At 47.5% G+C, this 25,111-nt stretch overlaps 1 protein-coding gene across 5 annotated transcripts in view; it reads right to left on the bottom strand.

Moving 5' to 3' along the window:
• LOC147123364 (3',5'-cyclic-AMP phosphodiesterase 4D-like) overlaps window positions 1-24,158 on the bottom strand; it is a 455,522-nt gene extending 431,364 nt beyond the window's left edge. For 3 of the 5 annotated variants that reach the window (XR_015074321.1, XM_085971591.1, XM_085971623.1), the window contains exon 1: window positions 24,068-24,158. The gene's annotated coding sequence lies outside the window, so the exon portion shown is untranslated. The remainder of the gene's footprint in view (window positions 1-24,067) is intronic. The other 2 variants (XM_085971605.1, XM_085971595.1) reach the window with 2 other exon arrangements.
• Between the last annotated feature and the right edge of the window lie 953 nt (window positions 24,159-25,111).

Raw genomic sequence — 25,111 nt, 5'->3', positions numbered from 1 at the left:
CCAATCAATATGTAAATTAAAGTCACCCATGATGACAGCTGTGCTCTTATCGCACGCTTCTCTAATTTCCCTTTTTATGCCTTCCCTCACCTCCATATTACTATTTGGAGGCCTATATATCACACCCACTAACGTTTTCCTCCCCTTGCTATTTCTCATTTCTACCCATACAGATTCCGTTTCATCCGAGTTAATATCCTTCCTTTCCATTGCATTAATCCCCTCCTTTACCAGCAATGCTACCCCACCTCCCCTACCTTTTTGCCGATCCTTCCTAAATATTGTATATCCCTGGATGTTAAAGACAGGTAAAATTTCTACACTTTAGCAGGCACCAGCATGCTGCTGGTGCAGGCACCTCTTCCCAAAGTTTGCTGTGTCAACAGACCCCTGGTGATTTCAGGAAGAAATCTGAATCAAGACTAACTGGTATGCTAGATGGCTCTTCAAAAGCATTCCAATCATGTTTTACTTCATTTTACATGAAAGAAGGCATGACAGAGCAATCAAGAGCTAGCGTTGCCAGATTGGCCATAGGTGCCAAGATGGCACTAACCATTTCTACAGGCTCTGTCACATCCATCTGCAGGTGCCTGTCTTCAAAGGGTTTGGGTCAACAGTGATCCATCTGACATGGTAACATCTGCCACTACCATGCAGCAGCGGGCTTGTACATTCTGAGGCAGCAGTGGTCAACCATGACCAGAAACTTAGCTGTACCATTTTGCTGGAATCCTGAAATCCTGACCTATGGCAATGATGCTATGGAATGACAGAGGGCATCCTTCCTCACAACTCCCTCATGCAGCACCACTTCCACTTCAACAACCATCAAACAGGGATGCTAGGCTGCGCCAAACCTTAACTACAAGTTCCCTTCCCATTCAGTTTTCATGACATTTCTTAATCCTTTGCCTTTTTAGCCTTAGCAAAGGCTGCTGATGGGTTGAGATGCCCTTTAAGGTTCTCTAACAACACTCTGAATTTTTGTCCTGCCACTTTGACACACCCCTTTAATAGCCCCTATCCATTAAAATTTGACTTACACATAAGGGGCGATTTTGCCAGCCCTGCAGAGGTGGGTTTGGAGGCGGGACTGCCGGGAAAATGGGAGAATCTGGGGGCGGGTACCCATCCCGCCCCCAATCCGCCTCCATGCCATCTTCCCAGGAGGTGGGTACCCGACCCGTGCCGGGTCCAGTCTCCTGGAGGCAGGGAGGGGATTACAGCCCCTTAACTGCCTGTTAATAGGTAGTTAACAGGCAATTAAGAGGATTATCCCCATTTTTCCAGCAGAGGTGCAGGCTTCCCGACATTGGGAAACTCCGCCAGAGTTGCCGAGGCGAGCAGTGGGTCTGCGGGGGTCTGCGGGGTCCAAAAGTGCGCTGTGGAGGTGAGTGATGGGTGCAAGTGTGGAGATGTAAGTATGTAAGGTGAGTGAAAAGTGATAGAAAAAGTTTCCTTACCTTGCAGGCTTCAATCATTGGGGATCCGGAGGCTCCGGCATCTCAATGGCAGAGATGACAGAATGGCTGCTGCATTCTCCGATGCAACAGCCATCTGCTTTCTGCTCACAAGAGAGGTTTGGTGAGTCTTGAGTACAAGAACTCACCAAACAACAGAGATCGTCAGTGTTTGACAGCTTCTCAGAGCTGTCAAACGATGACAATTCATCTGTCAAAAATGTTTGACAGATGAACCGTCATACGCTGACGTTCTCTGTAACCGGCTTCCCTTTAATTGGCCTGCTAAGCCCGCTGGGCCGGCTTAACAAGGTCAATCAAGGGAAAATAGCGTGGGTTGGCCAAACGTCGATGGAGGTGGGACTAAAACCCAACAAGCAGCAGTCCCGCCTTCAACGCGCCCCCATTGGCAAAAATCACCCCATAGTCTTCCTTTCCTGCAATTCATGTTCTTGCTCGGCCAATCTGAGTCTGCACCTAATGCTGTGAATAATTATGTAAATTAACTTGCACTGATAGGTCAAATATGAATAGTACTCAATTTATCAGAGAGGGTTTATACCAGTTCTTAACCATTTAGAACTAACTTAGACCTGAACACAAAAATTGCTTCCCAGGTCTCTGATCCACCTCCTTGTACATTCCCAAATCTCCCCAATCACCTCACTGTCTCTCGGTCCCCAAGACCTCCTGCCATCTTCACATCTTTTAGATTTCCACTACTATTACAGCTATCTTGGTTGTACAAGAAATCTGCAATCATCTCTGTATATCTGAGTTGTGCCTTAGCTGCTCCCTCCAATTCTATAAATCTTTCACCCTTTTAGCGTTTTCTTTCAATCCCTGCCTAGTGTGCACTTCAAAACTCCCTTTCAGCTTCCTTGAACTAATTTGCTCCCATATACATTCCATGATCCCCTCCCAAGTGAGTTCAAGTAAATAAAAGTGGTCATTACTTGACATTAAATAAGCAGTTTCAAGGAAGGTGCAGTTGAGCCCAAGGTACATTATGATTAAGTGATTTGGGCACTTGTAAACTTGGTTTGCTTTAAGATTTTTGGAAACTAATAAGCAGCCTATGTTTGTGTGGAATTGTATCAAAATTTTATAATCAATCTACGTGCAATTCTGTTCTGTTGATACCAAAAATTCACATTACACTGGGGATGATTTGAAGTTGGAAGTTGAGGCAAAGTTCCACCTGCATTTAATGACATCCCTTTTCTGATCACAAATCTTTAGAAATAAAAAATAGAATAGAATACACTAATACACATGTATCGTGTCATGAGCAGTCCATTTCTCTAAACTTAAAAAAAATCAAAATTGCACAATTTAGAAATTATTACCTGTGTTAATTTTTATAAAGTAGAATTACAGAAATATCTGAAATCTCTGCTTGCCTCATTACCTTTGACACACAAATGCAAAAGGTTGAAGCATTTGGGAATTTGACTATGATGGGAGTGCTGCACTGTCGGAAGTGCCACCTTTCGGGTGAGACGTTAAAAACTGAGGCCCTGTCTGTTCTCTCGGGTGGACGCAAGACCCCATGGCCACTATTTTGGAAGTATAGTGAACAGTGAGGAGGATAGTGATAGACTTCAAGAGGACATAGACAGGCTGGTGGAATGGGCGGACACATGGCAGATGAAATTTAATGCAGAAAAGTAACGAGGAGAGGCAATATAAACTAACGGGTAGAATTCTAAAGTCAGAGTAATACAGTCATCGAGTTATACAGCACAGAAAGAGGCACTTCGGCCCATTGTGTCCATGCCAGCCAACAAGCCCAGTCTATTTTAATCCCATTTTCCAGCACTTGGTCCATAGCCTTGTATGCTATGGCGTTTCAAGTGCTCATCTAAATGCTTCTTGAATGTTGTGAGGGTTCCTGCCTCTAGCACCCTTTCAGGCAGTGAGTTCCAGATTCCAACCACCCTTGGGTGAAAAAGATTTTCCTCAAATCCCCTCTAAACCTCCTGCCCCTTACCTTGAAACTATGCCCCTGGTTATTGACCCCTCTACTAAGGGGAAAAGTTCCTTTCTATCTACCCTATCTATGCCCCTCATAATTTTGTACACCTCAATCAGGTTCCCCCTCAGCCTTCTCTGCTCTAAGGAAAACAACCCCAGCCTGTCCAGTCTCTCTTCATAGCTGAAGCGCTCCAGCCCAGGTAACATCCTGGTGAATCTCCTCTGCACACTCTCCAATGCAATCACATCCTTCCTATAGTGTGGCGACCAGAACTGCACACAGTATTCCAGCTGTGGCCTAACTAGCGTTTTGTACAGCTCCATCATAACCTCCCTGCTCTTATATTCTATGCCTCAGCTAATGAAGGCAAGTATCCCATATGCCTTTTTAGCCACCTTATCTACCTGTCCTGCTGCCTTCGGGGATCTATGTACATGCACACCAAGGTCCCTCTGATCCTCTGTATTTCCTAGGGTCCTACCATTCATTGTGTATTCCCTTGCCTTGTTAGTCCTCCCAAAATGCATCACCTCACACGTTTCAGGGTTAAATTCCATTTGCCACTGCTCTGCCCATCTAACCAACCATTCCATATCGTCCTGTAGCCTGAGGCTTCCCTCCTCACTATTTACCACTCCACCAATTTTTGTGTCCTCTGCAAACGTATTGATCATACCTCCTACATTCATATCTAAATCATTAATGTACACTACAAACAGCAAAGGACCCAGCACAGATCCCTGCAGTACACCACTGGACACAGGCTTCCAGTCACAAAAACAACCTTCGACCATCACCCTCTGCCTCCTGCCACTAAGCCAATTTTGGATCCAATGTGCCAAATTGCCCTGGATCCCATGGGCTCTTACCTTCTTGACCAGTCTCCCATGTGGATTTTTGTCAAAAGCCTTACTGAAGTCCATGTAGACTACATTAACTGCACTACCCTCTTCCACACACCTCGTCACACTCTCAAAAAATTCAATCAAATTGGTTAGACATGATCTCCCCCTGACAAAGCCATGCTGACTATTCTTGATTACTCCTCGCCTCTCCAAGTGGAGACTAATTCTATCCCTCAGAATTTTTTCCAATAATTTCCCTACCACTGATGTTAGGCTCACTGGCCTGTAATTCCCTGGTTTATCCCTACTACCCTTCTTGAACAATGGTACTACGTTAGCTGTTCTCCAGTCCTCTGGCACCTCCCCTGTGGCCAGAGAGGTTCTGAAAATTTGTGCCAGAGCCCCTGCAATCTCCTCCCTTGCCTCACACAGCAGCCTGGGATACATCTCATCAGGGCCTGGGGATTTATCCACTTTTAAGCCCGTTAAAACTGCTAGTACCTCCTCCCTCTCAATACTAATTTGTTCAAGTATATCACAATCCCCCTGCCTGATTTCTATGCCTACATCATCCTTCTTCAGTGAACACAGATGCAAAATATTCATTTAAAACCTCACCTACATCTTCCGGCTCTACACACAGATTGCCACTTTGGTCCCTAATGGGCCCTACTCTTTCCCTGGTTATCCTCTTGCCCTTAATATACTTATAAAACACCTTGGGATTTTCCTTTATTTTGCCCGCCAGTGTTTTATCATGTCCCCTCTTCACTCTCCTAATTTCTTTTTTAATACCCCCCTGTACTTTCTATACTCCTCTAGGGCTTCCACTGTTTTTAGTCTTTTGTATCTGCCAAAAGCCTCCCTTTTTTTCCTAATCCATTCTTGTATATCCCTTGAGATCCAGGGTTCCTTGGGCTTGTTGGTCCCACTCTTGACCTTTATGGGAATATGTTGGCGTTGTACTCTCTCTATTTCCTTTCTGAAAGACTCCCACTGCTCTGCTATGGATTTTCCTACAAGTAACTGATTCCAGTCCACTTTGGCCAGATCCTGCCTTATCATATTAAAATCAGCCTTCCCCCAATTTAGAACCTTTATTTCCAGTCCATCTTTGTCCTTTTCGATGACTACCTTAAATCTCACCGAATTATAGTCACCGTCACCAAAATGCTCTCCTACTGACACTTCTACCACTTGCCCGGCTACTTTCCCTAGAATTAGGTCCAGTACCGCCTCCTCTCGTAGGACTTTATACAAGCTGGCTCAAAAAGCTCTCCTGGATGCACTTTAAGAATTCCGCACCCTCTAAGTCTTTCACACTCTGACAAGCCCAGTTAATATTGGGGAAGTTGAAATCCCCTACTATTATTACCCTATTATTTCTACACTTCTCTGAGATTTGCCTACATATCTGTTCCTCTATCTCCCCCTGACTGTTTGGGGGCCTATAGTACACGTCCAGCAAAGTGCTTGCCCCCTTTTTGTTTTTAAGTTCTACCCATATGGCCTCATTAGAGGAACCTGCTAAGATATCATCCCTCCTTACAGCAGTAATTGACTCCTTGATTAATATTGCAACACCCGCTCCTCTTTTACACCCCCCTCTGTCTCGCCTGAAGATTCTATACCCCGGAATATTGAGCTGCCAGTCCTGCCCCCTCCCACAACCATGTCTCTGTGATAGCAACAATATCATACTCCCATGTGTTCATCAACACCTTCAATTCATCTGCCTTACTCGCAAGACGCCTTGCATTAAAATAAATGCCATCCAGCCTTGCCCTACTCCCTTGTGCTGTTACATATTTGCTCTGCCTTCCAGGCTGACTTGTTTTTTCCTCTATATTTGGCTGTGCATCACCCCTATAGCTCCACTCCGTATCCCATCCCCCTGCCAAGTTAGTTTAAACCCCCCCCAACAGTACTAGCAAACCTCCCCGGAAGGATGTTGGTCCCATTCCGGTTCAGGTGCAATCCGTCCGACTTGTACAGGTCCCACATTCCCCAGAAGCAGACCCAGTGATCCAGGAAACTAAAGCCCTCCCTCCTGCACCAACTCTTTAGCCACGCATTCATCTGCTCTATCATCCTATTCATATACTCACTAGTACGTGGCACTGGGAGTAATCTAGAGATTACAACCTTTGAGGTCCTGCTTTTTAATCTGCTACCTAGCTCCCTAAATTCTTGTTGCAGGAGCTCATCCCTCTTTCTACCCATGTCGTTGATACCAATGTGAACCACGACCTCTGACTGTTTGCCCTCCCCCTTCAGAATGCCCTGCAGCCGTTCAGAGGTGCATGAACAGAGAGACCTGGGGGTATATGTACACAAATCGTTGAAGGGTAGGTTGAGAAAGCAATTAAAAAAGCATACGGGATCCTAGGCTTCATAAATAAAGTCATAGAGTGCAAAAGCAAGGAAGTTATGATGAACCTTTATAAAACACTGGTCCGACCTTAACTGGAGTATTGTGTCCAATTCTGGGCACCGCACTTTAGGAAGGATGTGAAGGCCTTAGAGAGGGTGCAGAAAAGATTTACAAGAATGGTTCCAGGGATGAGGGACTTCAGTTACGTGGATAGACTGGAGCAGCTGGGGTTGTTCTCCTTAGAGCAGAGAAGGTTGAGGGGATATTTGATAGAGGTGTTCAAAATCATGAGGGGTCTGGACAGAGTAGATAGAGAGAAACTGTTCCCATTTACAGAAGGGTCAAGAACCAGAAGACACAGATTTAACGTGATTGGCAGAAGAACCAAAAGTGACATGAGGGAAAACTTTTTACGCAGCGTGTTATTAGGATCTGGAATGCACTGCCTGAGAAGGTGGTGGAGGCAGATTCAACCGTGGCTTTCAAAAGGGAATTGGATAAGTACCTGAAGGAAAAAAATTTGCAGGGCTACGGGGAAAGGGCAGGGGAGTGGGACTAGCAGAAGTGCTCTTGCAGAGAGCCAGCACAGGCTCGACGGGCCAAATGGCCTCCTTCTATGCTGTAACCATTCTATGATTCGCAATCAAAAATGCATGAATTGGGAAAAAGAGGGAAGAGGAACAAAGTGTCAGATGTCTTTCTCAATGCTACACATTAGTCCTCATTGATCATTGAACAATTAAAGTATTTATGAGGAATACTACACTTATAATATCAATACAGTGAAATTTCTCTGAAATTTACAGTCAACTAGATGTAGTAGTTTACTCATGACATTATCTGATTTCTCACATTCTTTAGGAAAACATGCAATGTGTTGCGGGCGTCGCTGATAAGGGAGGGAGGGAGGGATGGACGGACAGACGGTTGAGGGAGGGACTTGCATTTATATAGCGCCTTTCACGACCACCAGACATCTCAAAGCATTTACAGCCAATGAAGTACTTTTGAAGTGCAATCACTGTTGTAATGTGGGAAACGCGGTAGCCAATTTGCGCACAGCAAGCTCCCACAAACAGCAATGTTATAATGACCAGATTATCTGTTTTAGTGATGTTGATTGAGGGATAAATATTGGCCAGGACACCAGGGATAATTCCCCTGCTCTTCTTTGAAAAAGTGCAATGGGATCTATTACGTCCACCTGAGAGAGCAAATGGGGCCTCGGTTTAGCGTCTCATCCGAAAGATGGCACCTCCAACAGGAGGGGAACTTGGAGGTGGTGGTGTTCCCATGCGCCTGCTGCCCTTGTCCTTCCAGGTGGTAGAGGTCACGAGTTTGGGAGGTGCTGCCGAAAAAGCCTTGGCGAGTTGTTGCAGTGCATCTTGTAGATGGTACACACTGCAGCCACGGTACGCCGGAGGTGGAGGGAGTGAATGTGGTGCCAATCAAGCAGGCTTCTTTGTCTTGGATGGTGTCGAGCTTCTTGAGTGTTGTTGGAGCTGCACTCATCCAGGCAAATGGAGAGTATTCCATCAAACTTCCGACTTGTGCATTGTAGATGGTGGAACGGCACTGGGGAGTCAGGAGGTGAGGCACTTGCCGCAGATTACCCAACCTCTGACCTGTTCTTGTTACCACAGTATTTATGTGGCTGGTCCAGTTCAGTTTCTGGTCAATGGTGACCCCCAGTATATTGATGGTGAGGGGCTCGGTGATGGTAATGCTGTTGAATGTCAAGGGGAGGTGGTTAGACACTCACTTGTTGGAGATAGTCATTGCCTGGTACTTGTGTGGTGTGAATGTTACCTGCCACTTATCAGCCCAAGCCTGAATGTCAGCCAGGTCTTGCTGCTTGCGGGCATGGACTCGTTCATTATTTGAGGATTTGCGAATGGCACTGACCACTGTGCAGTCAGAAAGGCTTTGTGATCATAGCTGCACACAAACTATATGCAGTTACCACAGAGTCTTAAGAATGGAACTGCACGTTTACATGTGCCAATTTAAATCATCACATCTGAATACATAGTTAACCAATTAGGTTGTGACATGGTAATTCCAACAGATTAGTCTGCAAAAAAATCCTTACAGTAGAAATCCAGGGTGCCACAGTTTGCAGAAGAGTAGATTGACTTTATTAGAGAGGAATTTTAAAGAGGCTGGCCTCCATCTTTTGGGATAGTCAAAAGTCTTCCTGCAATGCACACTACAGAAAAGTTATGGGTAGTTTACAAAAATCAAACGGACTGTAAAACGGGCTGCCAATTCAGCATCGCCTGATTTGCGCTACCACCGAAGCAGAATTTAACCCCCACTATATCTCCAGCCTTTGAACTGACCAGTGTATGAACTCACCCTATGTTTACTTAATGCCAATTTGACTTTGTAAGATTAAAGGACACACCTAAACTTTAACAGTAGAATACATTGAGCCCATTTTTGACCTGAATGGTGAGGCCTAAGGCATCTTTGATTTTGGGCCTCGGGCCACATTGCCATCAAGCCGGCAAGATGCAAAGAGTACACCAGCGAAGAATGATTGAAGATCGGGTCGCTGCTAGCATCGCAGCAGCCCTCAAGTAAGTGAGGACCTGTCTTTTGGGGGTGGGGGCGGGGGGCGGGCGGAGGCAGGAAATCGGGCAAGGAGTCCAAGGAAATCAGAGGCTGCTCCCGGTTCCACATTCAGGTAAATATATTTCAAAAACTTGCCTTGTTGGTAACAGGCGGCCCCAAGATCTGGTGTTCCTGAGTGCAGCCAGCGCTGACTGCCTCAGGACAAACTAATCTTGTAGTGGGGGCCATAAACAGACATTCAGCCCCTTATTTGCACGCGCAAATGGCTGAATACCGGTTTCAGGCATGCGCACTGGATGACAATTTTTTTGGCAGGAGGCGCACTTCTGGCCGGAAATGTGCGCACACTTCCTGCCTGCCATACTGGGGGACTTAGTAGGCTGGTTGGCGCCTACAAAATGGGTACTGCACAGCTAAATTTAAAAGGCCATTGTATTTTACGAGGTATAATGTCCTTGTCCTTTTAAAATAGCACATTTTACTAATACCCAGAAACCAGTTGTCCCCTTGAGCTACATTGCTTAATGCAAGCACAATTATGCCAAGATTTCTAGATGTATCAATGCAAGTGCATTTATATAGTGCTTTTAATGTAGAGAAATATCCCAAGGCGCTTCACAACTGGATGTGAGAAAAACAGATACAGAGCCATGAAGAAAGAGATTAGGAGGGGTGACTGAAAGTTGAATCAGAGATGAGTGAGAAAGTTTTTAAAGGTAGAGAAAGAATGATAGAGTGCTGGAGAAGTTTAGGGAGGGGATTCTAGAGACTAGGACCAAGGCGATTGAAAGGTGGGGCAAAGAGAGAGGAGATATAAACATGGCTGGAGTCAGAGAAATGGAGCCTTTAGGAGGGGATTGAAGACTTGATGACATTGAAGAGACAGGGTGGAGCAAGGCCGTAGAGCAATTTATAAACAAAGGACAATGATTTTAAATTTATTGCATTGGAGGACAGACAGGCAGCATAGGTCAAAGAGAATGGGGACGATGAGCTAGTGGTGGTTGATGCTGAAAACATACAGCTGAGTACTGGACAAGTTAGAGTTTATGGAGGATTGGAAATCCAACACGGAGCATTCAAGTAGTTAAATATGGAGATGAAAAGTCATGAAAAAGGATTTCAGCAGTGGAGGGGCTGAGGTCAAGATAGAGGTGGCGAGAGGCAGGCAAAGCTGCAGAGGAGAAATCAAATTGTCTTGATGATGTGGGGTTTGAAGCACAGCTCAGGGTTAAACAGTATGCCAAAATTGCAAACAGCCTGGCTCAGCTTGAGGGAGTGGCCGACAAGAATTTAGCAAGGGAGCAGAGTTTGTGTGGGCAGGAAGTCAATAGCTTCTACTTTCAATGTTGCAATCTTGAGCTGAATGAGGTGACTCATTCAAGGCTTAATGTTTTACATGCAGTCAGACTGCACAGAGGCACTGGAGAGATCCAGTGAAGTAGTGGAGAGGTAGATCTGGGTATCATCAGCATTCATCCGAAAGCTGACCCAGTGCCTCTGGATGATGTAATTAAGGCTCAGCCCATTGATAAGGAAGATGAAAGAGCCACAGTTATGTCTTTGGAGGATCCTAGAGGGGACGATGTGGGGAAGGGAAGTGAAGCCACTGCTAGAGATGCACTGGCAGTGTTTGGGTAGCTAGAACTGGAACTATGCAAGGTCAATCATTGGGAAGCACTGTGCAATCAAAATATACAGTGGCTTCATAAAATATATATATGTGGATATATAATTCTGAGAATTCAATTTTAAAAATAGAACCTATTTTGATGTATTTCACTTACAAATAAACACAGCTCTAATTATTTTTTTTAAACTGCACTCTCTGACTTACTATGAGCAGTACCTTGAAAGATTTGCTTGTAGTATTTTTTTAAAACAATACGTGTACTATGCCATTTCGTCACTCTTCCTGTGTTATATTTCTGTCATATTCCCATCGTACCTCAGCGTCACTTCTTTATCTGCAAATTTTTTCATTCAAATTTCTTCGCTAATTTACTGTTATACAAATTTATTAATTGTTAATCATTATGCAAATGCATTAACAAAATGATGAACCAATCAAATCTCTCAAAATACTTTTTGAAACAATTTTTCATCAACCATTTTTACCTTTAGCCAGCTGATTCCACACAGCTGAAAAATACAAATTTATAATGTAACAAACATATATATTATAATGGGCTAGAAATTGGGTAGCTTAGCGCCTCTCATTAGTGCTCAGGCGGGCCGATAACAGCGGCGCTATAAATTCAGTTGGCGGTTAGCGCCAGCACGAACATCTAGCACCGGTGCTAACAGTTAGCACCTCGGAACCCTGCGCCCCAGAGATCGTGACGTCATCCGGGTGCGTAGCGTTCCATTAGTGCCCCATCGGGAAATTGAGTAGCGCTCCCTTCACCTTCGCCAGGCACTAACAGTGACTGCTGAAGCAGGTGCTGCAGCTTTGCCCGGCGGGTCAGGGGGCACTAATTAAAGGCATTGGCTGTCAGGTAGGTTGACCTTTAATTAGCGCCCCAGGTACGGCCTTTTGCCACTTTTGATGCCACCGATGGGGCAGCCCTGCACTCTATTGGGTGCTTGGGGCTGCTCCTCGGGGCCTACGGGTGCCATTGCCCACCCATTCCCAGCCTTACCTGATGCTGGAGTAAGCGTTGGGCCCGCCCCTTTAATCCAGGGAAGGAGCCTCTGATGCTGGTACTTCATTAGCGGCCTGGTGCTACCGGCCCGTTAGCGTCCTATGTGGTAGTGCTTGATTTAGTGCTCCACTTCATTCTTAGAGCCCTAAAGCCAATATTGCAGTATGGGGCGCTAATTAGCGCCGGGCGCTAAACTTACTGCCCTGGCGATGTTAGCACCCCAAACAGGGCGCTACTGAATTTTTCCCCCTTAGTTCCATAGTTCATTGCTACTCATTGTGGCACTGCTGATTGTTAACTGGTCAGTTATGCATGTCTTTATGTGAAAGAATCAAAATCATAACGGCCCGGATTTTGCGGTCAGCGGCGAAGTGATGGTGCTTGCCGCTGACCTCAAAGAAAGCTGTTCACAAAGTTTTAGCGGGCTCTGTGGCATCAATTTCCCCTTTTCCGATGTGATTTTACATCTGGTGCCATTTATAGGGGATCTGTGGCATCAAGCAACAGCGAAGTCGTCAAGCAGGCTGAGCAGCCAATCAGATTGAAGAATTCTCAGACAGAAAACCAGGAAGTAAAAAGCAGGTTTTATCATTCACTCTTTAATAATTTTACAGAAAGTGAAATAAAGAATGGGTTTAAGGTAGAAGCTGCAATAACATAAACTTGTAAAAAAAATTAAAAAAAATAATCTTTATTATTTAAAAAAACACTCCACACATATAAAATTAGTTTTTCAGGGCCAGAGATGATGTTCAACATAATTATGACTTAGTATGCCATCAAAAGCTCAATTACACCTCATTCAACAAGGCTTAACATTTTGAATGGTTTTTACAGCGAGAATAGTGTGCAAAAAGTTGAACTTCACGTCAAATCACTGATTTCTAATTGATTCCATCTGCAAAGACTGCAACAGCGCACCCTGTGGAGGAGCAGGGTATAATTGACTTCTGCGTTTAACTGCGGATGCCAGAAGTTGCTGTCAGTTTTACACAGATATGACGACGAGCGCTGACAGTTTCACTGTCATTATAACCGTAAATTCCAAGCCTAGATGTTAATACAGTGTGAAGTTTCCTAAATCAAGAAGAATTTGTTGTGGTAGATTAAGCTTCATATAAAATGTGAATGTAATATTCAATTCACGGTGTGGTTGGTGTTGATAGAACACTTTAAATTGTGGAAATTTACAGTGCAGTGGAATCCACTTAGTGAACTTGGATAGAGTAAGATTTTATTGACAGTGAACTGTTCCAGTACCTCCATTTGCTTCTCATAAAACCAAATGCCATAACATGCTTGTTGTAATGGATTGGAAATCTGCATGGAATCTTTTCATAATTTAAGGCCACAAGGAGCAGTTAAATAGATCTCTTGGATCAATTGAAAGCTGGCCAGGAGGACATTGCACTTTTTAAGTCTCCAGCTGAGCACTAACTGATTCTCTTAAATTGCACTTTTTTAAAGAGTTCCGTTCAGTTTAATTACAGGAAATAGTCTTGCATCATAATCCATCTAGCTAGATACATGTACACATGAATATAGTTGTTAAATAGAGTTTTAAACAGTGCTGATAACTAGCTTCAGGCCCAGTCCCACTGGGGGACTCATTGGTCAGGAATAGGCTGGGGTCGGTCAGACTGTGCTGGGCTGGGTTTGGAAGGGCATGGGGCAAGTAGCATAGCAGTGGCATGGCAAGGGCCTAGAAATTCGGTTGGTAGCGCCAGCGATTAGCGCCTAAAGAGCCCGAGAATTGGGGCGTTACCCAATTTTCGGGCGGGAGCAGTGAATATAGCGCCACCTCCCATATTGAGTATCCTTTTAGCGCCGGCGCTAACTCTTTTCGCTCGCCCGCGGGCGCAGGCAGATCATGACGTCATTTCAGTGTGCAACGCCTTTTTGGCGCCCCGGACCGGATATTCGGTGGCGCCCGCAACCTTTTCACCTGGCGCTATTAGTGACAGTTGGATGGAGTGTTCCCAGGCCCTTCTCGGACTCGGGGGGGTGCTATTTAAAGGGGACAGCACTAGTATAAAAGCTGCAGCCATTTGGGCTGGCCATTCTGATCGTTGCTGGAGAGAGTTGCAGACCTTGGCCTAGAAATTCAGTATAGCCACTTTTGGGGCGGTAAAGTCGGGCGGGCGCTAAAGTTTGCGCCCGCCGGAAAGTGGAGGCCACTTCGCCGATATTCAGTAGCTTTGGCCAAGGAGTTTCCTCGAGCGCTAAAACTGGCGTTGCACTCCTATCTTTAGGCGCTAAGCCGGCGGTGCAGACTGATACCGCCGAGGCCGGGCGCAGCGCAGGTGCGGTCATGTTTTGATTGACAGCAGACACCCTGGCGCCGGCCAGCTCTTAAAGGGGGAAGGGTCGACTTGGTCTGCTGCCACGCCCTGGATACTGCAGCCCTCCAGCTAGGCCTAAACACTGCTGCTGGAGAGAAATAGCGCCAGCAAGGATGCAGAGGGCCCGTGAGCGAGCGCAGCGCTTCTCTGCCCATGATTTAAAGGTGCTGGTTAGGGCTTTGGAGAGGAGAAGAGATATCTTGTTCCCGGACAGTGGCAAGAAGGCTCCCAAGAGGCTGTACAGGAGAGCCTGGAGGGAAATCGGCCAGAGGGTCACAGCCAACAGCGATGTCCCCAGGACTGGTGACCAATGCCGGAAAAAGTTTAACGACCTCACTCGGTTGGTCAGGGTGAGTACCCTTTCCAGTGTCCTCCTCATCCTTGCATGTGCACCTCACATTATGGGCAAAGGGACCTCAAAGGCCTAATGGCCAGCCCTCCTCCAGCAGCTATGGCACTGGCATGAACATCAATAGCACTTTCTGCACTTTACACACTGGCCAAGCTATTCGACCACGGGAGGCAGTGCACACAACAACAGGGCACCACACTGGCCAAGCTATTCGACCATGGGAGGCAGTGCACACAACAACAGGGCACCACACTGGCCAAGCTATTCCACCATGGGAGGCAGTGCACACAACAACAGGGCACCACACTGGCCAAGCTATTCCACCATGGGAGGCAGTGTACACAACAACAGGGCACCACACTGTACTTAGAAGCCGTCCTTTCTCTTGCAGGCCAAGCTGGCCGAGAATCTGAAGAGCCGGACTGTCACCGGGGGAGGCCGTGCCCAGTTCCAGGAGCTCAGTGACCTGGAGGAGCGCGTGGGTCGACTCATGGGTGCCCGGGTGATTGGCCCCGTTGCAATTGGAGATGCCGACCCTGTGCTGGGCCCCAATGGTAAGGACATGACCGTTTGGACCTCTCTCGTTCCCCTTGCGCTTCAGATCTACATCCTTTGCCACTGTCCGACCAATGCGCATAATGCCACCACTCATGCCTCCCTCGCTGACGCCCTGTCCTCACTCTAAAGCTACTCTTGTGCCTTCCTGCTTTCAACTGGTGAGGAGGAGGTCCCTGAAGCTGCGAGTGTCAGTCCCTCGGAAGAGGAGGACGACGAGGAGCAAGAGGAAGGCGGCACATCGGGGGAACCCTCATCCGCGCCAGGGGATGGCAATGGAGGGGACATGTCTTGCCTGGAGGAGAGCCAGGGGGAAGTGTTGCAGTGGGGTGTAGCTCCTGTGACCAGTGGCGTCCAGCCACGCGGGAAGGGTCGGCCAGCTCGGCGGCCTTCTCCCCAGAGGGAGAGTCCGGCCTCCAGTCCGGAGACGGTCCTCGCCCAGGAGGTGCGCCTCCTTGATCAAATGTCCGCGGACTCGGATCGTCGCCACACCGAGTTCATGGGGGTTGTGGCACGGTTGCCTGAGGCCATTGAGTCCCTGGCTCATAGTGTGGCCGATTTCGGGGCCTCACAGGCCAGGGGTTTCGACCAACTCGCGGCAGCACAGGCCAGGGGTCTCGAACAATTCGGGGCATCACAGGACGCGAGTCGGGCAGAATTCAGGGCATCACAGGGAGCGAGTCGGTCCGAATTCAGGGCAGCACAGGCAGCGAGTGGAGAGTTGACGAGTGGTGCCGTGCAGTCACTGGCTGGTCTGATGCGGGCACAGACCAGGGCAGTACGGGCACTCACTGCTGCCACACTCGCTGTGTCACGCACGCGTCGCCAGGGCACCCGCCGCGCTGCTGCAGCACAGCGGTCTGGCCTTCACCAGATTGCTGCGCTTGCTGCAGTGCCAGCCCGGCCGACTGCCAGTGTCTCTGGCGACCAGCGAGCGCCTGGCATCAGCCAGCTTGCCCCCATTGCTGCAGCCGCCACTGCCACTCCCCCAGCAAAGCTGCGACGAGCTGCTGGAGAGACTGATGCTGCCCAGCCACAGCTGCAGCAGTCAGCAGCCGGCCCCTCCAGGGCCGGAGCTCGTCTAGGCCGACCCCCAAGGGCATCTGCCGTCACGCATTGTGCCCCTCAGGAGCCTTCCCCCAGCCTTGCAACACCCACAGGGCCCAGGTTGAGGCGGAGCAGCAGGTCGGCCAGGGGCCGGAAAAGCTTGGACAAGGACTCGCCCTCTCGGCACACAAAGTAGAGTGTGTTGCCAAATGTTTTTTTATATGGGGGTGTTTGTGTTCTGTATGGGGTGGTTTATTTTGGTAAGGTCGAAGATGAAGGCAACTGTTTTTTATATGGGGGTGTTTGTGTTCTGTATGGGGGGGTTTGTCTTGGTAAGGCCGAGGATGAAGGCCATTTGGATGGACAAGTTTTGTTATTCCTCCCCAGGTTGTGGGAGTGAGATATGTTTTTGACTGTTTTTTGGGGGTCTTGTCTGTTTTTGGGTTTCATGTGGGAAGGGCCCTGAGTTTGTTCAATAAAGCTTTTTATTTATTCAGCTTGTCCATGTGTGATGTTTCAAATGGTTGTTGCGTTAACCGGCTGAGGGCTTGCGGAGCGGCTGCATTCATGTGCCTTCATTGCCACAAGCCATTCCCTGACAGGGGGCCTAGAAGTGTCGTTCAATAAGCCGCCGACGGACGGCCCTTGGACCTTGTGGCTCCCTCCTGGGCTGGTACTCCTCCTCCTCCTCCTCCTCCTCCTCCTCATGGTCCTCCTGCTCGTCCTCCTGAGGTGGTGGTCCAACGTGAGGTGGCAGTGCCTGAGTCCTGCGGATAGCCAGGTTGTGCAGCATGCAGCAAACGACGACGAACTGGGAGACTCTATCCGGCGAATACTGTAGAGATCCGCCGGAACGATCCAGGCAGCGGAACCGTTGCTTGAGGACGCCAATCGTTTGCTCTATGATGTTCCTTGTGGCTTGATGGCTTTCGTTGTATGCCTCCTCAGCAGGGGTCCTGGGCGCGCGGAGCGGGGTCATGAGCCATGTACACAAAGGATAGCCTTTGTCCCCGATAAGCCATCCTCTTGGGGGAGGCTGTGCCTGGAACATGTCAGCCACAGTAGTCTGGCGCAGGATAAATGCATCGTGGCTGCTGCCTGGAAAGCGGGCATTGACAGCTAGGATGCGCTGCCTGTGGTCACACACCAGCTGTACATTGAGGGAATGGTAGCCCTTCCGGTTGCGGTAATCCTCGGCATTGTCGATAGGTGCCCGCATAGCCACATGCGTGCAGTCAATGGCGCCCTGCACCATGGGGAAGTCGGCGATCCTCGCAAATCCGACTGCACGCTGCTCCTGCCTCTCTAGGGTCATGGGGAAGGAGATGAATTGGTGTCTCCTTGCGAAAAGGACATCGGTGACCTGCCGGATGCAGCGATGCACGGCGAACTGGGAGATGTCCGCTATGTCCCCAGCAGCTGCTTGGAAGGAGCCGCTTGCATAAAAGTTCAGAGCCACCGTGACCTTCACTTCAACCGACAGAGACGTCCTGCACATCAGCTGTGGACGCAGATCTCTGTGAAGCAGCTGGCAGATCTCTGCAACCACCTCCCTTCTGAAGCGCAGCCTCTTAACACAATACGCGGCAGTCATGGTGAGATAGGACACCTGCTGGCGGTATTCCCTGAGTGGGTAAGGCCTACGTTGCCGACGCCTGATGGCCCCTCTGCGTCTAGGCATGGCTGCCCCTCTCACACAGCGTCTGCGAGCCCTTCGCACGTAATGCTGGAACTGAGGGTTGGAACCCCATGCAGCCCCCATAATATACTTGCAAACAGTGAAATCACAATGAGTCAAATTTCCAAGCTCTGGCCAGAAGCCAAAAATACCTCTCCTATGTTGGTCCAAATCAGTAAGGTCTCTTCCTTGGTCTCTGTCCAGAAATCCGTAGCACTAAAGTCATTGCAGCAAAATGGCTGGCCTTTATAGTTCAGTCTAAGTGCCCTTTAATTAGCGCTCCCCGAGGCCCGCAGGGCCTCTGCTGCGTTCCACTTCACAGTTCTTAACAGCGCCATGCCCACATTGGGCGGGCGCCACTGAAGTTCCGGTTTGGGGCGCACAAACGGCGTTGCACGACGAAATGACGTCATAAGCTGCACACGCAGCTGAGCGCGCGCAAACACTTTGCGCCGGCGCTAAATGTCAACTGAAGTTGGGCGTAGGCGCAGATCGGTCTGCGCCCGGGCGCTAAGTGCCTAGCGCTCGAAATCTACTCCTCTTATGGCGCTAACGGCTGGCGAACGCAACTGAATTTCTAGGCCCTTCTGTTGGACAGTAATTTTCTCATTGAGCCTTCGGAGGCACTGGCACTGGCAGCTTGAGGGCCTGGCTCCCGAGCTGGTGATGCAGCATCTGAAAGCAGGGAGGTGGAAGAGTGGCTTTAGCAAAAGGACAGCTTGGCAGCAAGGGATGCCAGATTGCGGCAAGGCTATGACATGGGTCCACAGTGAGAAAGCATGCTGGCGGGGGGAACAAGTGGAAGGAGACAGTTGTAAAAGGTGGGAACCTTACCATCGCTGTCGACAATGGGGTCGGCAGCTGCAGTGGTTACAGGACCACTCAGACGTCCTCCAAGAATCTGGTGGACTCTCTCCTCGAGATCCGTGAGAGTGACCACTTGTGGAGGTCCTCCACCGGTGCGAAGCTGGTCTTTGCCAATCCTCGCCAGCTTGGACTGCAGGGGAAAGGAGGGGAAGTTATGTTACATGATGCCCTGAGTGATCATCTCATGCCCCCCATGGTGGAAGAGCCCTTACATGACGCCTTGAGTCAAATGTGCATGTGTGTGCCCAGAAAGGGCCATGGGTGCTTGCTGGCAGATGGCCAATGGGGCACAGCCCACCCTGTAGCCATAAAGTCAGGTGCAAATGAAGGGATGCAGAAGTTTGCAGAAACAACACTCACCCTCACGACCCGAGTGAGGTCGTTGAATTTCTTTCTGCGTTGGACAGGGCTCCTGGTCACCATGCTGCTGGAGTTGACCCTCTGGCATACATCCCTCCAAGCTCGTCGGTAGTCCTTATGATTTGGCCTTGTGCCATTGTTTGGGTAGAGAACATCTCGCCGGCGCTCCACTGCGGCCACCAATTGCTCCAGAGCCTCATTGGTGAAGCGCTCTGCTCTCTGTCTCACCTTCTCCATCTGGTCCAAGTTTTTAGCGCCAGAGAAGGGCCTGCGCCGATTCTGAGGCCTGCAAGGTGCAGAGTGTGGATGCTGAAGCTGACTGACCCACCCCTTTAAGAGCTGGCCGGCGCCTGGAAGTCTCGTGGTCATCAGTAATTGAGAGCAAATAACAACAGAAAATGCTGGAAAAACTCAGCAGGTCAGGCAACATCCGTGGAGGGAAATTTGAGTTGACGTTTCGGGTCGAACCCGTCTTCAAAACTGGAAAGAAAAGAAACTAGATCAAAGGCAGGGCTGCGATCGGACAAAAGAATAAAAGAAACAAAAGAAGTAAAAGAGATTAGAAGCTAGACGAGATGGTAATAGGCTGAGATTAGGTGTAAAGTGTACTGGCAGGGCAAAAGATAGCTGCCAGGTGTGAGAGAGAAACAATAGGAAAGGGGGGGGGGGAAAAGGAGTGGAAAAATTACAAGAAAAAATGAAATAGGGGCCGAGCTTATGATCTGAAAATGCTGGAAAAACTCAGCAGGTCAGGCAACATCCGTGGAGAGAAATTTGAGTTGACGTTTCGGGTCGAACCCTTCTTCAAAACTGGCGGATGAGTCGAACAATGAAATGGAACTGTGGACCCGGACAGCTTTGAGATAGAGTGCGCCGGTGTTGCTGAAGAGAGAAGTCGAGTGTGTTCATGTGGCGCCGCATGGCGTTGAGCGTGGCTCTCAGGATGCGGCGAGAGCAGTAGTTCGAGGAACGATGAATATCTTGGAGATATTTGTAATCCTGGGTGGATCCGAAGCATGAAGGGTGGAAGTTTAGCTGGAATCCACGTGGAAATTTGAGTTGACGTTTCGGGTTGAACCCTTCTTCAAAACTGGCGGATGAGTCGAAGGATGAAATGGAACTGTGGACCCGGACAGCTTTGAGATAGAGTGCGCCGGTGTTGCTGAAGAGAGAAGTTGAGTGTGTTCATGTGGCGCCGCATGGCATTGAGCGTGGATCTCAGGATGCGCAGGAGCACCTGCGCTGCGCCCGTCCGCTCCGATATTGGGTTGCGCCGGAAGTTTAGCGCCTTAGGAGTCCTGTGTAACGCCTGAATTCGCACCTCAATCCCCTTTAGGGGTGATGCAACCCAATATCGCGCCAGGCGGCGATAAGTTTCGTCTGGCTATAAACTTTGCGCAGCGCCAGTTCTAATGCCTCAAGCGGGGCTATACCCAATTTCTAGGCCTAAATCTATTAGCTAGAAAAAATCAAATAATTTACAAGACATAAAATGTTACCAAAGTCTTGCTCACATGGCAATAAATTATGTTCCCCACTGATGCCATTTGATGACTTTTTTCATAAATTTAAAAAGATAATTGTAAACTGACTGAGATTAAAGGTTCCCTCTCTCCTGCTCAGGAACTATTGAAAGCATATTAGCAATTCTAGAGACAGGCAAGACAGATAGCGGGGAAAAATTGCATGGCGCTCATTTTGTGGCACAAACGTCGCCGGGACGCTAATTTTACTGCCCCGAAAAAGTTAGCGCCCCCCACCCGCTGTAAATTCAGTAGTAGCGCCCCAAGCAGGCGGTAGGGCACTACTGGAAAGTGTTTAAAGGGGAGTGGCCTAGCGCTGCACACACCGGGGCCCTGCCAGACCACCGGGGAGCCGTGAAAACAGCCCGGCACTCAAGAGGAGTGCCGGGCTGAGTGATCGCGGCCGGCATCCCGCATACAAAAGCGAAAGGGGGCAGGTGCTGGCAGTCAGCCAAAATTAAAATGGCTGCCCAACATCTGCCCTTTAACTTGCGCCACCGCTGCTACCAAACTGCCCCCTGATCCTGTCGCACATATCGGGCAGCGATAGGTCATGGGGCGCAAGGGAAGTTTGCGGCTGGGGTGCTGCGCACGGCAATGATGTCATTGCCGGTGGTGCGGCGGCGCAGCAGCATGGGGTACTACTGGCTACTGCTGCTACTAACCTCCCACTGAATTTCGTGGGAGGCGATAGCAGCGCCGTACCCGGTGCTAGGGGAATTGTGCCCGGTTAGTGCCCCCGGGGGCGCCATCAAGAGGCGCAAACTAACCCAATTTTTCTCCTACAGACTTTATTTTGGCTGAATGTTCTTATATTGTACAACTTCTCCTTTGACTCCTCTCACTTCCTGCAAATAAAGGGTTTCACTATGGGAACTCATATGGGTCTATGACTGTCTTTTCGTGGGATGCATGGAACTTTCTTTGTTGCAGTCCTATTCAAGTCCTCTCCCTCACCTCTTTTTCCGATACATTGATGACTGTATCGGTGCCGCATCCTGCTCTCGCCCCAAACTGGAAAATTTAATCAACTTTACTTCAAATTTCCACCCTCATCCTCACAAGGTCGATCTCCAACTTGTCCCTTCCTCAACTTCTGGGGATAGGCAGCCAACCAATATCTACTATAAGTCCACTGACTCCCACAGCTAACTTAATTACACTTCCTCCCACCCTGCTTCTTGTAAGGACTCTATTCCATTCTCCCAGTTTCTCCATTTCCGTCACGTCTGTTCTGATGATAGGACTTTCCACACCAGTGCTCCAGATATGTCTTCCTTTTCCCTCAACTGAGGATTCCCTTCCACTATGGTTGACAGGGCCCTCGACCGCGTCGGTCCCATTTCCTGCATTTCTGGACTCACCCCTTCCCCTCCCTCCCAGGCCACATGGGGTTCCCCTTGTTCTCACCATCCACCCCACCAGCCTCCACAATCAACAGATCGTCCTCCTGCATTTATGCCACCTCTAGCGTGATCCCACCACCAAACACATCGTCCCCTCCCCTCCCCTTTCAGCATTCCGAAGGGACCGTTTCCTGCATGACACCCTGGTCCATTCTATCACCCCCAACACCACTCCCCTTCCCACTACACCGTCCCATACAAGTGCAGGATATACAACACCTGTCCTTTCACCTCCTCCCTTCCCACCGTCCATGGCCCCAAATACTCCTTCCAGGTGAAACAGCAATTTACTTGTACTACTTTCAATTGCACTCCTCTCCATTGGGGAGACCGAACACAGATTGAGTGATCACTTTGCTGAACACCTCCGTTCAGTCCACAAGGGTCACCCTGAGCTTCCAGTCACTTGCCATTTTAATTCTCTGCTCCACTTCCACACTGACCACTCTGTCCTCGGCCTCTTACCCTGTTCCAATGAAGCTCAACGCAGGCTCGAGGAACAGCACCTCATCTTTTGATTAAGCACGTCACAACCTTCCAACAATTTCAGATCATAACCACTGCTCCCATTTTTTCGGACGGTAGTTGCTGATGATGATTCTGTTGTAGCCATTTACAGCTCCGCTGGACCCACCTTTTGTTTCTTTACCTGTCCCGTTACCATCACCTTTCGCCTCGCACCACAATCAGTTTTGTCATTTAATCACTCCTGCCTTCCACCCTATCATAGGCCTTCACTTTTATTCTTTCCTCCCCTCCACCTCACCCACCACCGCCCCCCCCCCGCCCATTTCCCTGCCTCTGTACTTGCTTAAAACCTGTTACAGCTGTAACATTTTCCAGTTCTGACAAAAGGCCACTGACCTGAAATGTTAACTCTGTTTCTCTCTCCACAGATGCTGCCTGACCTGCTGAGTATTTCCAGCATTTTCTGTTTATATTTCAGATTTCCAGCATCCGCAGTATTTTGCCTTTGTAGATTTTATTTTGTATGTAATTAAATATAAATGTTCCACATCATTGAACCAATATTGTGATGTTGCTGTGGTAAATCTACTACTTTGTATCCATTCATATAAAAAAATTCAGACCTAGAGCTACATACATGGTTCAAGCTCAACTGACCTACTTTATAAAATAACTGGTACAATGTATTTGTACTGACAGTTTTCGAATTAACTGTGAAACATTTTGATTCCTCTTGTCACTTCTCAGAGTCTGTTATGCAGAATGCAAATGTACTGTTTAATGACAAGGACAATAAATGATTTTCCACAATGCCCACAATTACGGACATAATAATAAACTAATATAATTGAAACCTTACTACTTGTCCATACAAGCAATTAAGTCAGAAGGATAAAGCAAATTTAAGAGTTTGAAAAATCTCATAGAACATACTAAATTACATTGCATAGAATTTTTTTTAATAGTATTTTCAGACTCATCTTTCATCAGACTTTAAAAAAAAATATGATCATTGTTTAAAATAGCTAAGACCCATAGATATTTTCTCTGTAACGATGAGTATTTTCACATGGAAGTTAATCAGTAGATTTATGCCAAATCTCTTAATGCTCTTAAAATGCAGTGAGCAACATTTTGTTTTCAGCATTGTGACTGGAAAATTACAGAAGCATATAACTAAACTATCATTAACTGAGTTGTGTAAAATATAGAGGGGAATAAATTAAAGACATCCTGGCAATGAACAGTTCAATATTTAAGGTAAGTCACCTTAAAAGCTACAGTGTTGTATTGTGGAATATATAGATTTTGAATCTAATTACCATATAGATTTCAATTACTAGATTGAGTTGGAGAATACTATATGAGTATCACACCTTATTACAAGAAGCAAAAGGCAAAATGTTTTTCAGCAGTATCTTTAAACTGCATCATTATAACATCACTACATAAATGAATCATCATAGCTTTTGCACCCACAATAGGAATCAGTTTTCAACAGTCCCAAACATAAACACACATTGTATGTTAAATGAGTCTATTTTCATTTAAGTAAAAGATTCCTGATTGAGAAAAGTGACAACTTACTATTTTCTGCCCTAGGGAGCTGCTAACATCAATCGATTCCGAACAGAAAAACCAAAGCTGTAGTACAGAAAACTAAGGAAGAATAAACAAGCAAGAAGTCGGACTCAGCCAGGCTTCTGTGTTGCCTTCAACTATAAGCTTCATGCTCATACACGCTTGCCTAGAATTTATGAACCTCAGCTAAGAACCCAGCCAATCACCGTACTTTATGTAACACATCTAGCTGGCTGTGCCGAGCTGAAAAAACTGCGATGGAAATAATGCTCAGAGAACCTTCACATCAATCATTTTTCACTCTACACACTAGTAAAACTTGAACTTTTCCTTTTGTTATACTGATTCATATTTTGAAAGGTGTAGTATCTTCATCACTAATTACATCATTCCTTTTTTGTTTGTTAAACGCTTTCTAATATGAAGACTGTGCCGCATTCAAACAAAAGATAATATTCTATGCATTATGAAAATAATGTAATGAAACGCCCAGTTTCAAAATAATGTTGACGTAAGCTTGCTTCAACTTCTATTCCTCTCAGGTAAATATCCCCACGTTCTGTTCCCATTTATGCTGCATACATTTACTTCCAAGTTCTCTTTCCAACCCACAACCCACTATTACACAATGGTCGGGATTTTGCGAGTTTGACACCAGTCAATACGGTAATGTAATGTGCAAGTTTGACACCAGTAAATACGGTAATGTAATGTGCATTGTATTATGGGAATTACCCTGGAAAACGGCAGTCGGCCATTTTACGCAATAAAGTGAACATTGCAGTTATAAGCCTGTCTGCCTGATTCTGATTTAATTCGACGTATCTACATGCTTGATTGAACACATTAAAGCATAGATACAACATTGGCGACGAGGATAATGAATGGAATCATTTTAGATAGGTAGTTGCCCAAGTTTTAGTTAGCTAGGATGGAGAAGACCGGCATTCAAAATTTTGCATGCTTCGCCGAGCCAGCCACGTTGGGTCCAAGATGGACGAGGTGGTTAAAGTCTTTTGAGCTTTATGCCGATGGCAAAGGACTCATTAT

This window comes from Somniosus microcephalus, chromosome 2 (assembly GCF_052327205.1).
Source record: "Somniosus microcephalus isolate GS21.2 chromosome 2, FLI_Smic_1.0, whole genome shotgun sequence".
Lineage (NCBI taxonomy): Eukaryota > Metazoa > Chordata > Chondrichthyes > Squaliformes > Somniosidae > Somniosus > Somniosus microcephalus.
The sequence above is the reverse complement of the archived record's forward strand: the minus strand, read 5'-3'. Positions and strand labels throughout refer to the sequence as shown.